The sequence below is a fragment of the Puma concolor genome, chromosome A3 (assembly GCF_028749965.1).
Source record: "Puma concolor isolate L17-30 chromosome A3, mPumCon1.1.hap2, whole genome shotgun sequence".
Classification (NCBI taxonomy): Eukaryota; Metazoa; Chordata; class Mammalia; order Carnivora; family Felidae; genus Puma; species Puma concolor.
In genome coordinates, this window is record NC_141669.1 from 110,716,660 (window position 1) to 110,731,830 (window position 15,171).

The window sequence follows — 15,171 nt, forward strand, 5'->3', positions numbered from 1 at the left end:
GGGTCTCATCTCCCACTATGGTTCCAGCATTCAGCTGACAGGACCTGCTGCAAGAGAAACGGAGGGTGGGGGCGGTGTGCGCTGTCTTTCCATCAAACTAATGGGCATTCCTGTGCCCTCGGAGACTGGCAGACTAGATGGTAGGCAGGAGGTTGCGTCCCAAGCCCTCTCTTGAAAAAAAAAGTTTATAGAACATGCAAAAATACTAAACAGATGAGAGAGTAGGTAGATCTGTCCGCGGCAAATCGGCCGGTGGAGTATCCGCCCCCACCTTCCAGTGGGCGGGGCGGGACCAGGCCGGGCCGCCAAGCGTTGCGCGTGCGCACTGCAGACTCTGAAGCCACAGCGCCCTCAGTGAGGTGGGCGGGAGCTGCCCGGGCATCCGGGTCCCTCACCCCGCCCCCGCTGCATGAATGAGAGGCGCGGTGCCCGCCCCTCCCCCGCCGGGCCCGCCCCTCGTCGGGGGCCGCTGAGCGCAGTCTACCGCCGCCACCTCAGCCGCGCTCTGTCCCGACGGACGCTCGCCGCCAGCAGTCTGCCGCCCGTCGCCCGCCTCCCGGCGCTGACCGTTCCGCACACCCGCCGCCGCAGCCGGCGCACCCGAGTAAGTGAGGGAGCGAGGGCGGAGCGCCGGGGGCCGTCGCCCCCGGGCCGGGGCTTAGGGGACCGGGCGGCTCCGGGTTCGGGATGCTGAGGAGACCACGGGCCCGCGCCAGCCTCCCCCGTTCACTCTCCGGGCGTTTCGACGAGGAGGGGTGGCACAGCGGCCCAGGCCTCGAGGGACGCGGAGGGGGTCCCCCGGGGCCGGGGGTGCGTCCCGCACAAAGGGCGGCGCGAGGCTGTCTGTCACCCGGAGGTCACAGAGGGAAGGTTCGCGGCTCCCCGCACGCCCCGCTAGCCCGTGCCCGGCGTCGGTCCCCGGGCTTGGGTGGCGGCTTGGATAAGCGGGGAGGCGAGGACGAGGATGGTGAGGACTGCTGCCTCCGCTCTGGCGATGGGAACGCGCTTTAGGGGGCGCGGCGTGGCAGTGTTTTCCTGGTCCCCACCTGCCCCTCCCCTTTCTTTGTGGCGTTGGTCTCGTGCCTGTTTGTCACTGTGCGTATGGCTGTGGGCTGGGGTGAGACCTCTTGCCTCAGCTTACCCATTAATTAAAGTCAGGTGGTGGCCCCCTGTCTGTGGGTGGGGGCGTGTGTGCTTCCATAGGCCGGAGACCCTCCTTTGTTTCTGGAGACCTAATTGTGTGTGTGTGTGTGTGTCCCTCCTCCGTGTCCCCTATGAAATGAGAGAATCAAAGATCATTAAAAAGGATCTGAAGAAAAAGAGACACTACTTCATCAGACCTCCACCCAATTCTGCCTCTGGTGTTCTTTAAACAATATTGTATGTTTCTTACTGCAAAACCAGCGTGTTTTAATTGAAAGTGAATGTTTTTATATGTTGGTTGGAAATTAATATTCTCCTCTCTGTATACCTACAACACTTTGCTTTTTGAGTTTAGTTAATGGAAATATGCTCGTATATGTGTGTATGGGAATACTCCAGGACGTATAGGACACCGCCTTTGGGGTTTCGTTCATTGGTAGTGTCAAGGTACTCACTCCTATACACGTCCACAGAAATACTTCGGTATATCTAGGACACTGTTTTCTCAGCTCCTCAGTACAAGCAGATTTTGTTTCTCCCTGCCTCCCTGTGTTAAGAAGGTGGTCTCTTCACCTCCTTGCTGCCTTTTTTTTTTTTTTTTTTTTTTTTTTTCTAAATGCTTTGGCAAAGGGTTTTATTGCACATTCTCCTGGCATGCGCCCTTGCTTTGATCTGAATTTTCCTGTGTTCTGTTGTCTGGTTGTGTGGCCCAGCTCAATGGCTCCTCTTACAGGACTAGGGGAAAACAGAACACCTTTTATCCTTGTCCTCATCCCCAGAGAGAGAGGGAAGCTCTGCGGTTCCCACAGACTTGGGTTCCGTGGGCCGGACCGCCTCACTTTGTTGTCTTGGTGGAGTTAGGAAGAGTTACAGTTGATGCAGACCGATGAAAAGGAGGCATTAAGAGTACCAGTTACTCCTTGCTGTTTCAGTTGGACCTTTTTCTCTTTTTAAACCAGATGTTATAAGTTTTAGAAGATTGTTGGTTGCATTTTCAGTTTCTTTTTTACTCTTACGATTTTGCAGAGTGATAGGAAATTAGCTACACTTGTTGATAAGAAACATATTTCCAAAATATATTTTTATGATGATCTTTTGATTGAACATAGGGGTGGTAAAAAAAAAAAATAAGAGGATCTTATTGGGTGATGTGAATAATTGAATTGGTTCAGTTTTAAGATTCTCTTTAAGCTTATTTTTTAATCACGTGTATTTTAATTCCTGGTGTTTTTCAGTGCAAAATGAAATCCAAACTTAAGCAGTCTTCCATAGCATGTGTTTGTTTATGAATATTTCCTCTATTAAAAACATTTGCTTTTAATTTGAAGGGGAAATTTTCCATTGGTTGGATAAGGATATTTTATTCTTGGTAAAAGTCTATGTTAGCATAGTCAAATTCTTTTTTTGTAGAAGTTAAAATTAGTAAAGGTTGGCTTTTCAGTTTGGAGAAGTTTTGATTTTATGGTAGAATTTAAATAAAATTTCAATGTCATTGACTTAAAAGAGGTTAACTTACAAATAAAGGCTTCATTAATTTCATAAACTAGTGTCACTAATATTGAAGCAACCCCGATAATTTATAACTGCCGGCATGAAATTTTTTTTTTAGGAATTCCCTTAAAACAAACCACAAGGGGAAGTCTTAGATAAACAGAGTACTATAACCGGAATTATCACTGAAATAGGCTTGCATAGTACCGCAGTATTGTGGAACTTTAATTTTGCAAGAGTGACTTAGCTATTATTTGTATCAAGAAAGGAACTGAAAAACATCTTGGCCATTTTATTCAGCCTGTTGTTAATCAAAGTCTTTACCGACCCATAGATTAGCATTTGTGTAGTATGATGTTTGAAGGAAAATTCTAAAGTAATGTCTTTGTCATGAAAATAGATTAAATTATGTTAAATGTTGTTTTACTAGTAAATGTATTCTTTGTTAGCAATACTAATATTGTTATGTCAGTGATGGTAATAGCATGTATGGTGATACTTTTTTACTCCAAACTGGGATATGTTGTCCCCCCAACAATGTCTGATAACAGAAAGTAGAATTTTGTTTTCTGTTGAGCATTTTCTATCAATAATTGTTTTGTTTCAAATGGTAGCTCATTTAAAAATCAGTAATAAAGTTATGTTATTATAATGTATTAGTTCAAACTATGTGGAATTGCCAGTTTTTAGATTAGGGAGTAGTGAAAAACCAGCAATTTCAGAATGTTGAACCACCTTCAACTCTCAACACTTCCTTCGGATATTTACCTTTATATTTGATTTTTAATGTTTAAACTTCTTGATTATCTGTCATTGGACATTATCTGCGGAGTTCTATTTTGGAAGTTGAGGACTTGGTTGTCCTACATAACCATCCTTCCATCCCCCCACTCCTACCTATACTTCCCAGTCAAGTCAGTATTCAGTATTTATATGACTGACAGTGTACCTGTTGTTCACAGATGAGCCCTGTAGGGTACTAATAATTACATTTGCTGTCTTGTATGACTTTTGTTTCTCTAAATTAAATAATTGCCTCTTTTGTTTGTTTTTCATTTGCTTAGTTTTCTTTGTCCCAGTCACTGACTCATTCTCAAATTCTGACAAAACTAATAATCTTTCAGTATTTCCAGGTAATCTGTTGTATTTCTTTTTCCTAGCTGTCACCTAGGACTTCCGTTTGTCATCACTTTGGGAATTCCTTTTGCCCTCCTACTGTGTTGGATCCTTTATTTCCTGGATCCTATCTCTTCCTTATTCTTTAGCACCTTCCTGAGAAAGGGGACGTACAAACTGAAATTCTTCCTGAATTCAGAAGATGTGTATCTGGAAATGTCTTCATTTTACCCTCACACTTGAGTAGTGGTTTAGCTGAATATTGAATTCTACATCAAAAATTAGTCACCCTCTTCTGAAGGCATTGTTCTGTTGGCTTCTGGTATTTCTGTTAAGAAGTCCAACCCAAGTCTAATCCCCATTCTCTTTTTTCTCCCACTTTGGAAGATTTTAGGATGTTTCTGTTTTAGGATCTAGTTAACACAGAGAAAGTTTCTTCAAGCCATGAAATGGAATCACCTCTGGAATCTACAATAAGACTATCCAGTTCATTTTTTTAAATCCACCTTAGGAAGTGACAGAACCATTCATGACCAAAAAGAAACAATCTTTAACCCTCATAATTAAATATATCATGACTAAATACAACAAATATATTACTTACAAGAATTTCTATCCTGAGAAGATAGAGACAAATGGAGCTACGTAGACAACAGTTTAATTGGACATTGTCAGTGACTGTGATATAGCTCATGGATACATATTTTTTATTTTATTTTTTAGCCTTGAATTGTTTTCTTTTTACAGTTGCCTTATCCCTCATCTAGCTTTTCCTTGAGTACACATTAAGTAGTTGAATATTAGAGAACTTCAGATTCATGACCAGAAAACTGAAGTAGGCTCTCAGCCCAGGAAGGCTATCAGATTCCTAATGTTTTTGTCTATAACCATTTAATCATTTCTTCTCACTCTTTAACTCATGAGCAGCCCACCCTTCCTCATGCAGATAAGCAGGCTTCATATTTCATTGAGGTTTAGAAGTTATAAGACAGATACCACTCAGCTTCCCTTCACTGAATCTAGAAATCCACCTTTAGGGCCCATGTTTTCTTCCTATCAGAGGCTAACTTCCCTCCTTTCTGTATTCCCCCTCATACCTACTCAAGGACTTCACTTCTGAATATATGCCTGTCTTTTGCATCATCAGCAGCTCTCCAGGGCCACTATCCATGTCAGCATGCACACATGCTCTGACATTGCCCATCTTTAAAAATAATTTTAAAATTACAACAGAATTTAAAACTTCCCCCTGACCTCCCATCCATCCTCTTCATTTACCTTCATGGTTAAATGTCTCAAAAGAGAACTATACATTTCCTCCCTACCTCTTTGTAAAATGTGTCACTCTCTGAAATTCTGTTGTTAACTGGTGTGTGTGTGTGTGTGTGTGTGTGTGTGTGTGTGTGTGTGTCTTACCCCCTTGGAACATCAGGTCCAAGAAGGCAATGACTTCCATCTGCCCTGTTTACCACCATGTCCCTTAGAATAGCAACTGGCACAAGTACCTACTCAATGTATGGGCAAAAAAGGGTAAAACTGACATTTTTAACCTGGTAGACTAGCTCTTGCTTTTAAAAAAAATTTTTTCTGACAAAAAAAATCAGTGTTTATTTTTTTAATTACCACCTTATGCTACACTTAGAGTGGAAAACATTATAAAGACTATATTAATTGAATTTTTCTCTATATTACATTTCATTCTTTCATAAGTATAACTTAATACTGTCATTTTTGCACCCAGATGCTTGGAGTTGAATTCCAGCTCTTTCAGTTTAGCCATGTGATCTTGGACAGGTTTCCTGATGACTGTATTTCCTCACCTGCAAGATGGAAATAATAATAGTACCCACCTCATATGTTTGTTGTGTGGGTCAAATGAAATAATATGTAAAATGCTAAAGTCAGTACTTGGCATGGGGGTAAACACAGTGAAAATTACAATTGCAGTCATTTGTATAGCCTTCTTCAGTTTCTAATATTTGATCTAATATTTTTGTTCAGAGTACTTACATCACATAAAGTATATTGGCTATAAATGTGACTCACCTGTTTTTGTCCTTTTTCTGATTGCTTGCATCTCTATTCCTCATATTACCCCATGTGATAGATTAGTAAAATGATTTACAATTGATAGGTGAACACCCTGTAGCAAGTTCTGCACTTCCCAACAGTTGGTCACTTAATAAATCATTTTGAACACTTGATAAAATATTTTTTTTTTATTTCAAGCCAAATCCTGTTCTTTGGCTTGCCTGGAAGTGAGGCCCTTTCTTCATGTTATTCCACATTAAGTTTTCTAATATTTCTAGAAATGGAACTTTTAAAACACCCAATACATCATTAATAGATATTTTTTCAGAAGTAGCTGTAGGACACTGTTGTTTTCACTTAACTTGGTGGCTGGGAAGATAAGTATATGTAGCAATACAAAGTCCACTTTTAGGGACTTTGAAGGATACAGACAGGCTCTGTAGAAGTTCAGAGTAGAGTGAGTCAGGTCCTGCAAGCCTTAAGGGATTTTTACAACTCTTCTGCATGTTAAATTGTCTGTTTAGCCTATTTCCTTATTATTTGACTTGATCTTTACTTTGAAAGTTTACCTGATAATCATGGGACTAGTTTAGATTTTAAGGTAGATAATGTACAAGCTAAAATTGAAAGCAACTTTTAACTTGAGAAATTATTTCTTGAAGTAATTGATTTAGCAGTTATTCTGCCTCTTTCTTTTCTTATCTAGGTAGGCAGTGGGGATTCCTCCAATTATCTGAGCATTTCGGAGAGCAGAGTGTAGTGCTTGGTAAATTTAGGGTTCAAAAAGAATGCCAGATGGTTTGAAAGGAATTGTGAGCACTCCAACTAGTGCCGTCCATTGAAAGCCAGCTGGCTGAGTTTCCCCTGCTCTGGAGGTAGGAACCAGACACTTTGTTCCATGCCAGCTGGCCCAGGAGTAGCTGGCCAGCAGCCTTACTTTTGGTTGGTCATTCCTGGGAAAACCAGCCTGGGCCTTCCATCTGCCCTAAGGATGGTCTGACACCAGAGAGTTGCTCTCTGCCTCCATGGTACTCCAGAGAGTTGGAGCAAGCCTGTGTGGCAAGGAAAGAAAGCCACTTTTTAGATGCCATTACAAGTGAATCTCACATTAAATTGTGAATTTGCTCTGAAAAAGTATAATGCAACTTGAATTTTTATGCATTTAGTGCTATTAGGTGTATTAGAGTTGCTTACTACTAAAGTAACCATAATGAATGTTTTTACATTGTAAATAACTTCCAGTTTACCTACCTACTTTCCAAGTTCCTTTTTTTATTTATTGTCTTCTTTTTTTAAGTTTATTTATTTTGTGAGAGCATGCACCCAGGAAGGGCAGAGAGAGGGAGAGGGAGAGAGAGAGAGAGAGGGAGAGAGAATCCCAAGTGGGTTCTGCACTGACAGCCCCCGCTGAGGGGCTCGAACTCACGAACCTGATTAAGAGTCAGACACTTAACTGACTGAACCACGCAGGCACCCCATTTATTGACTTTTCTTAAAGTGAGGTTTTCCTGTTCTTAATCTTCTAAAGTTTTGGTCATTCAGATTAGTAAATTTTCACCTTGTCAAAGAACTTGCTCCTGTATAAACCATAGGTTTCTGTAGAAGGTTAATTATGTGTGTTGCCTGAAAATCTGTGTCTCATTTTGTCTGTTATTTATGTTTTCACAACTAGGCAGGTGTTTATATCAGATACAGTTCTTCCATTAGCAAACTTAATGTCAGAATAATTTGGGTGTTCACTTCGGCAGCGCATATACTAAAATTGGAATGTCAGAATAATTTGAGAACAAAAGAAGTACAAATATGGCATTACAAGTATGAGCATTCAGTTCATTTGATGACACTGTTTATTGAATTCTAAAAATTAATAATTTTGCCAGTCTATCAGTATGCTTTATGTTACCTTAAAAAATTTTTTTTTTAATTTGGAGATTGAATGGTGCTGCGTCATCTATATTTGTTAAGTTCATCTAGGCAAACCAAAAAATTATGAACTATTTGTATCTCTTTATTATTTTCTCCCAACTCTGAGCATGAAAAATTATGCTCAATGATATAAACTTCAAATAGAATGTAGGTGTCCTATCCAAAAAGGCTCTTCATCTTGAACTGAAAGAAAAAGTTTGGCAGATAATGAAACACCAAAGTATGAGCTAATGTAGTTTATAGGAAGTGGGTGGGAAGGAAAATCAGAGGTGTAGGCTTTCATTCTTTTCCTTTAGCAGGAAAGAAATTGCAAAACTTCTTTGGAAATATGCTGGAAAGTCTCATGCTTGGCTATAATTAAAGTTTTTACTTAAAGTTATTAATTGTCCTTGAAAACAGGCCAGGATGAATTATTATGGCAGTAAGAGTGATTTTTTTTTAATCATAGAACAGTAGATTAATAGCCAGGGGCAATATTATACCCAGAAAATCATCCTTCACATTAGCTAACCTTTACAAAATACCTTTTTTGTCAGTAGCTTTACATGTATTGCTTATTTTCTTCTCACAGCAACCCTCAAAGGATTGTTCATAGATGATAAGAGGTCTAAGAAGTAACCTGTTCAGGTTCACAAGGTCAGAAGCCAAGTTTAGAACCCAGGTTTTCGTCCTCCAACCCACCACATGTCACAGTTGATAATGTCAGCTTTCACAAGAATACAGCTCTTTCCTATTCAGATGCTATCCTGCACTGGTACTTTGAGAAGACTGTTGATAAAGGGAATTCAGAGACTGTTGCAGAAAATAGCAAGCAAATAAGGAGAGATTTGAAGAGGCTGTACATTTTTTAAAAATCTCTTCTGATGCTCTTGAAGTAATTAACCATTGCAGAACTACACAATAAACAAAAAATGAAGCAAATAAAAATAACTAGAAAGGACTATATAGTTTCCTAGTGTTGTCATAACAAATTATGACAGAGTGGATGGCTTCCAGGTTTCTCCATTTCTGGAGATCAGAAGTCTGAAATCAAAATGTCAGCAAGGCTGCCTGCCACACTCCTTCCAAAGACTCTAGGAAAGAAACCTTCCTTGCTTTTTCCAGCTTTTGGTGATTCCACCCATTCCTTGATTTGTGATTACATAATTCTAATCTCTGCTTCTCTCTTCATATGGCCTTCTCTTCTTTCTATTCTAAAGACATGGTCATTGGACTTGGGGCCACCCGGACAATCCAAAATGATCTTATCTCCAGATTCTTAATTATATCTGCAAAGACCCTTTTTGCAAATATGGTCATATTCCTCAGGTAAAGATGTGGACATATCTTTTGGGAGGCCACCATTCAACCTGTTGTAGGGGTAAGAACTTCTTTAGTGATAATTTTCATTTTTCACTGCTGTATTACTCAGAATCCCAGATTAGATAAGTATTTGATAAACCATGATACAAAATGGGGGAAAGTCTTGAAAATATAGGATAGAAGACAAGTTCAGAGGGAGGTTTAGGGAATCGGAAGGTTTCATGGAGGTTGTATTGCTTATGACAGACCATGAAGAATAAATGGTCAAGATAGCCTGAAATGTGCAGATGGTGGAAATATCCAGAACAAAGATAGGGAGGCATATTCAGGGAACCATAACTAATGCATTTGACTAAAGTGTGGTACTTAGAGAAATAGTGGTGAATGGGGTTGAAAAGTCTGAGCCAATTCATGGGAGGCCTTTAGTGTTGAGTTGATGAATTTGTACTTTGTTTAGAGTTGCATATCCATGAGAACACTGTATTACAAAGGTTTCTAACAGGAGCCTTCAGAGCTATGATAAAATCTTTGGAAAAAAATCTACATTTTTTCTATAAAAAGATTTTCAGAGGGATTCATAACCCTAAAAAAAATGTTAAGGACCACTGCTCCATTAGAAATGAAATGTTTTATGCTTTGAAGATGTTTCTGGAAGATTATTGATTTTTCTGTTTGGTTTACTTTGAACTACTTGGAAGATAAGAAAATGGAGCTCCAAGGAGCCTTAGTCAGCACTCTGTGTGGAATACATTATGAACATTGCATACTAAAAAGTTAAAATACTATTTCAGGAGGGATGTGAAGTAGGTCCAGGGTTCTTAGAAAAGCGATCAAATGATTACATAAAAAGAAAAAAATTCATAGCATTCAGTTCAAAATGCAGCTGTGATTTCTGCTTTCTGTGTCTCAATTTTTGTTATTTCAGTTCACTACCACCACCCATTTAGAACTCCAGAATTATATAAAAGCATGACACAATTCTGAGGAGAGAAAGCCAACAGCTGTGTTCTTAAAAGTTGTGTTTTTTTAATGTAGTCTGTGAAACTGCTTGTTCTCTGCTGTGGATTTTCAGTGGAATAACCTACTTCAGGAATAAAATGATATATTCTGTAGCTGTTTGAATGTCTTTGTCTGTTTGGGCTGCTATAACAAAATACCCTAGCCTGGGTGTCTTATAAATAACAGAAATTTCTCACAGTCCTGAAGGCTGGAAAGTCCAAGATCAAGGTGCCTACAGATTCGATGTCTAGTGAGAACCCACTTCCTAGTGCATAGATTGTACATTTTGCTTTTTTGCTGTGTTATCATGTGGTGGATAAGGGCAAGGGAGCTATCTGGGCTGGGCCTCTTATAAGGGCACTAATCCCAGGGTGTCTGGGTGGCTCAGTGTACAACTCAGATCTTGATCTCACAGTTTGTGAGTTTGAGCCCCACATAGGCTTCAGATCCTCTATCCCCCTCTCCCTGTGCTCCTCCTCTGCCTGCACACGAACACACTCTCTTGAGAGAAAGAGAGAGAGAGAGAGAGAGAGAGAGAGAGAGAGAGAGAGAGAGGCAGAGTGTGAGTGGGGGAGGGGCAGAGAGAGGGAGACACAGAATCTGAAGCAGTTTCCAGGCTCTGAGCTGTCAGCACAGCTGACATGATGTGGGGCTTGAACCCACAAACCAGGAGATCATGACCTGAGCTGAAGTTGGACACTTAACCTACTGAGCCACCCAGGCACCCCAATAAATAAACATTAAAAAAAAATAAGGGCACTAATGCCATTCATGAGGGCTTCACCCTCAATAATGTAATCACCTTCAGATACCAGTCGCATTGTGGATTAGGTTTCAATATATGAATTGAGGGTTGGGGGATACAAACATTCAGTCTGTAGCACTGACCATATGGTACAGAGAGAAAATTGATGTTTCTCCTTATAACTCGATTTCTAAATAATCAACTGCCATTGATTTTTTTTTTATTGATCCGTTTATTTTCTACCCAAGATTAATATTACTTAAAAGATTTACCTGTACTGTTTTTCTTTTTTTTTTTTTTTCAATGTATGAAGTTTATTGTCAAATTGGTTTCCATACAACACCCACCTGTACTGTTTTTCATACTTCTCTGGTAGTGAGGTTCTTCTTTTTCATTTTTTTATTATAAAAAAATTGTAAGTATATTCAAAAGTAGATAGTACAACATACCTCCATATGCCCATCACAAGATGTTCAGCTGTTACCAGCGTTTTGCCACATTTGTTTCATTTATCCTTTTTTCTTTCACCTTCATTTGCTGAGGTATTTTTTTTAATTTTTAATATTTATTTTTTTTTATTTTAGAAGAGAGAATGTGAGCAAGGGAGGGGGCAGAGGGAGGGAGGGAGGGAGAGAGAGAGAGAGAGAGAGAGAGAGAGAATGAGAATCTTAAGCAGACTCCATGCTCAGCACAGAGCCCAGTGCGGGCTCAGTCCCAAAACCCTGGGATCATGACCTGAGCCAAAATCAAGAGTCAGACATTCAACCAACTGAGCCACCCAGGCGCCCCTGTTTGCTGAGGTATTTTAAAGCAAATCTCCAGCATTTCGGGGCGCCTGGGTGGCGCAGTCGGTTAAGCGTCCAACTTCAACCAGGTCACGATCTCACGGTCCGTGAGTTCGAGCCCCGCGTCGGGCTCTGGGCTGATGGCTCAGAGCCTGGAGCCTGTTTCCGATTCTGTGTCTCCCTCTCTCTCTGCCCCTCGCCCGTTCATGCTCTGTCTCTCTCTGTCCCAAAAATAAATAAACGTTGAAAAAAAAAAAATTAAAAAAAAAAATAAAGCAAATCTCCAGCATTTCAGTGTATGTACCCTGACATATTTCTAAATGTATTTCTAAAAAAAAGTAAAGACATTGTCTTATGGACCCCAAATGCCATTCTCACACCTAATAAAATTAACATTTACTTCTTGGTGTCATCTAATAGATAGACCCTATTCAGGTTTGCCTGATTATCTCAAGAATATGTTTTTTAGAGATGTCTTGTTCATACCAGGATTCAAAGTCCCTGGACCACTTTTGGTCATTTTGTCTCTCGTGTCTAATTTGATCTAGGGCACATCCTCTTCCCACCCTCTCTCCCCACCTTTTTTGGTATGTCATGGACTAGTTAGTTGCAGGAACCAGGTCATTTGTCCTGTGGAATATCTCACATTTGGGATTTGTCTGTTGGCTTCTTCATGCTGTGAGTTTATTAATCTATTCCTAGTATTTCCTACAAATGGAAGTTAGCTCTAGAGGCTTGACTAAAATCAGACTTCAGTGCTTTGGCAAGAATGCTTAGGAGGTGCTTAATATTATACCACATCCAGAGGCCTGCTGTTGTGCCTGGCTACCCTGCTTGTAGTAATGATAAAAGACTCCACTGATGGTCATGTCAGTATCATATTTCATCCATTGCAGCAGAATGGTGATTTTCTTATTCTGTTATCTGATCCACATTTAGTAACAGGAATTCTGTAAAGAAGACTATCTCATCAAGTAGGGCTATTTAGGGTTACCCTGAAATATGCTTTGTATAAGAGGCTGTCAAGTATATTTTTTAATATTTTTTAATGTTTATTTTTGAGACAGAGAGACAGAGCATGACCCGGGGGAGGGGTAGAGAGTGAGAGGGAGACACAGAATCCAAAGCAGGCTCCAGGCTCTGTTAGCACAGAGCCCGATGCGGGACTCAACCCACGAGCTGTGAGATCATGACCTGAGCTGAAGTCGGACGCTTAACCAGCTGAACCACCCAGACGCCCCTGTCAAGTATTTTTATAATAATTGTGTTCTTGATAAAAGATAATGAGTTTGAATCAGAATAAAAAGAATTGAGTTACTCTTTTGTTTTAATGAGTGTCACAGTGAAATTCTGAGTACTATAGCAAAATGTGAACGATTGCTTTTCTTTTACAATTGAGAATGTGGACTCCAGTTGCTCTGAAAGTTCAAGGTGTATATATGAAAGCCTGTTAATAGACTAGAATCAAGCAGTGAAGAGGAAAGAGTACTAGATTAGGATTAAAAAATCAGGGGATTTCCAGAGTCAATTTGGCCCAGCCCCTGAATATCTATCCATTCATTCTTCCCGGGCTGAGCATTTTGTGTGTGTGTCCTTAAAATATTGTCAGTGTTTTTGTGAAATTGTGTGTAAAGAAATCAAAGTTGTATGTTGTAGAACTAATGTTTGAATATCTTTAAAGACAAGGAGAATTCTTTATTGGATATCATTCTTTTTATTTAAATTGTACTTTATGTGTCTCTTGATCACCATTTCTCCTAATACTTCTTGTTTAACTTCATGTCTTCATATTCTTATCCAGTAAAACTACTAAATAAAGTCATGCTGAAAAAAAAGCCTTACTTATTTGTCATGCTTCATTTACCTTAATCCAGATTGTTTTTATTCATCTTTTGAATTTGTGTGTTGTGGGGAAAGTAACCTTGATACCAAATGAAAATTAAAGAGGCCAGTGTTCTTAGCTTAGTGACCATCTCTAGAGAGTCTGTAATGTTACTTGAGAAAGCCGTTAAAAGTTTGTGCTAATATGATTTTTCATAGGCATACCCTTGCTTACTATTATTTTTAAATAATAATACCGTGTGTCTTTTCTGAAAGATAAAGAATGCTGTTATAAAGGGATCTTTCAAAAGACCGTCAATAAGATCTATACTTATTTTTAGTCAGTTGAGCTAAGCATAAAAACTAACTATTCCTCATCAGGACTCTGAAATGGTTTTAGTATTGAAAATTATATTTTCCTAGGTTTCAGCACCAAAAAAACCCAACAAGAAACAAAAACAAACAAAAACCCATTACCTTTTCCTACTTTAGAATTAACACAGATGCTTGTGGAACACCTACTCTCTTTAAGTCATTGCACTTACTGAGTAGTAGAGTTGATTTCACTATTAGGATGAAGATTGTTGTTGTTGTTGTTGTTGTTGTTGTTGTTTTTAAGAGCCCTCTAGGAAATTGTATTTCAGCTGTTGCCTCCTCACCTTCATTTAATGCAGCAGGAAGCCCCTGGGCCTGGGCCCCAAGATGCAGCCTTTGTCTTGTTTCCTTGTTTGTTAAGTGCTGTATGAGCTAGAAAGTGGTGGAGTACTGGAATTGTGGGGTTGAAACTCTCCTCTTTGGAGGCCACAAAGCTTGTGTATTCTCACACAAGGGTGGCTTTTGTCTTCTTAGGAATATCTCAATTATTTCATCCAGTATGCTGCTTGGATTTACTGTCTTGCCTTTATTCATATCAATAAATTCTTATTGAGTATCTTTTTTTTTTTTAATGTTTATTTATTTTTGAGAGAGAGAGAGACAGAGCTTGAGCAGGGGAGGGGTAGAGGGAGGGGGAGACACAGAGTCTCCAAAGCAGTCTCCAGGCTCTGAGCTGTCAGCACAGAGCCTAATGCGGGGCCTGGATCCACGAACTGGAAGATCATGACCTGAGCCAAGTTGGACACTTAACTGACTGAGCCACCCAGGCACCCCCTTATTGAGTATCTTTTAAGAGCCAGGTATTGTTCAGTCTGAATTTATAGAAATCTCACATGTTGTGGTAAATAACTCTTATTAAATAGCTCCAGTACGCTTAATGAAGTTAAGGTATAGTTCAATTCTGAATTCATTAGATCTGAGGTTGTAATTCTAATATTCTTTTTCTGACATTTTAAATATAATCTGACTTAAAAGTTCCTATAAAGCAAATGAAAACTGGCTCCTCATAAGGAATTTCAATACTTTCTGCAGGCTAAGATAAATAAGAACAAATGTAGTGAAATCAGTGGAACTCGCATTTAGATTTTATTCAGACTAACTTTCCAACTCTTATAAACCTAGCATACATTTTTGCAGTTAATTACAAGTTTAATTTCCTAAAGGCAAAAAAGGCATGTGGTATTTAAGTTCTGGCCCTACTATTTGTTAACTGTGTGCTTCAATGAAGGTAATTCTAATGGAATGTTTCAGAGTTATTGAATTTATAATTGAGTTACTTCAGAGATATTGTGAGTATGGTCTATCTCATTTAATAAAGTGCTCTCCTAATGATTTTTGCTGTTAGGCAATTTGATGGAACATGGAAAGAGTTGAACACAAAATGGAACACAAGAACAAACAATCCTCGCTGCATGTCAGTGATCTCCTTTTCATAAG

At 39.6% G+C, this 15,171-nt stretch overlaps 1 protein-coding gene across 2 annotated transcripts in view; it reads left to right on the forward strand.

The window, feature by feature from the left end:
* The first annotated feature begins 429 nt into the window (after positions 1 to 429).
* The window catches only part of RNF24 (ring finger protein 24), an 80,550-nt gene continuing 65,808 nt past the window's right edge, over positions 430 to 15,171 (forward strand). Inside the window, exon 1 of one of the 2 annotated variants that reach the window (XM_025932159.2) lies at positions 430 to 604. The gene's annotated coding sequence lies outside the window, so the exon portion shown is untranslated. The remainder of the gene's footprint in view (positions 605 to 15,171) is intronic. The other variant, XM_086701768.1, reaches the window with a different exon arrangement.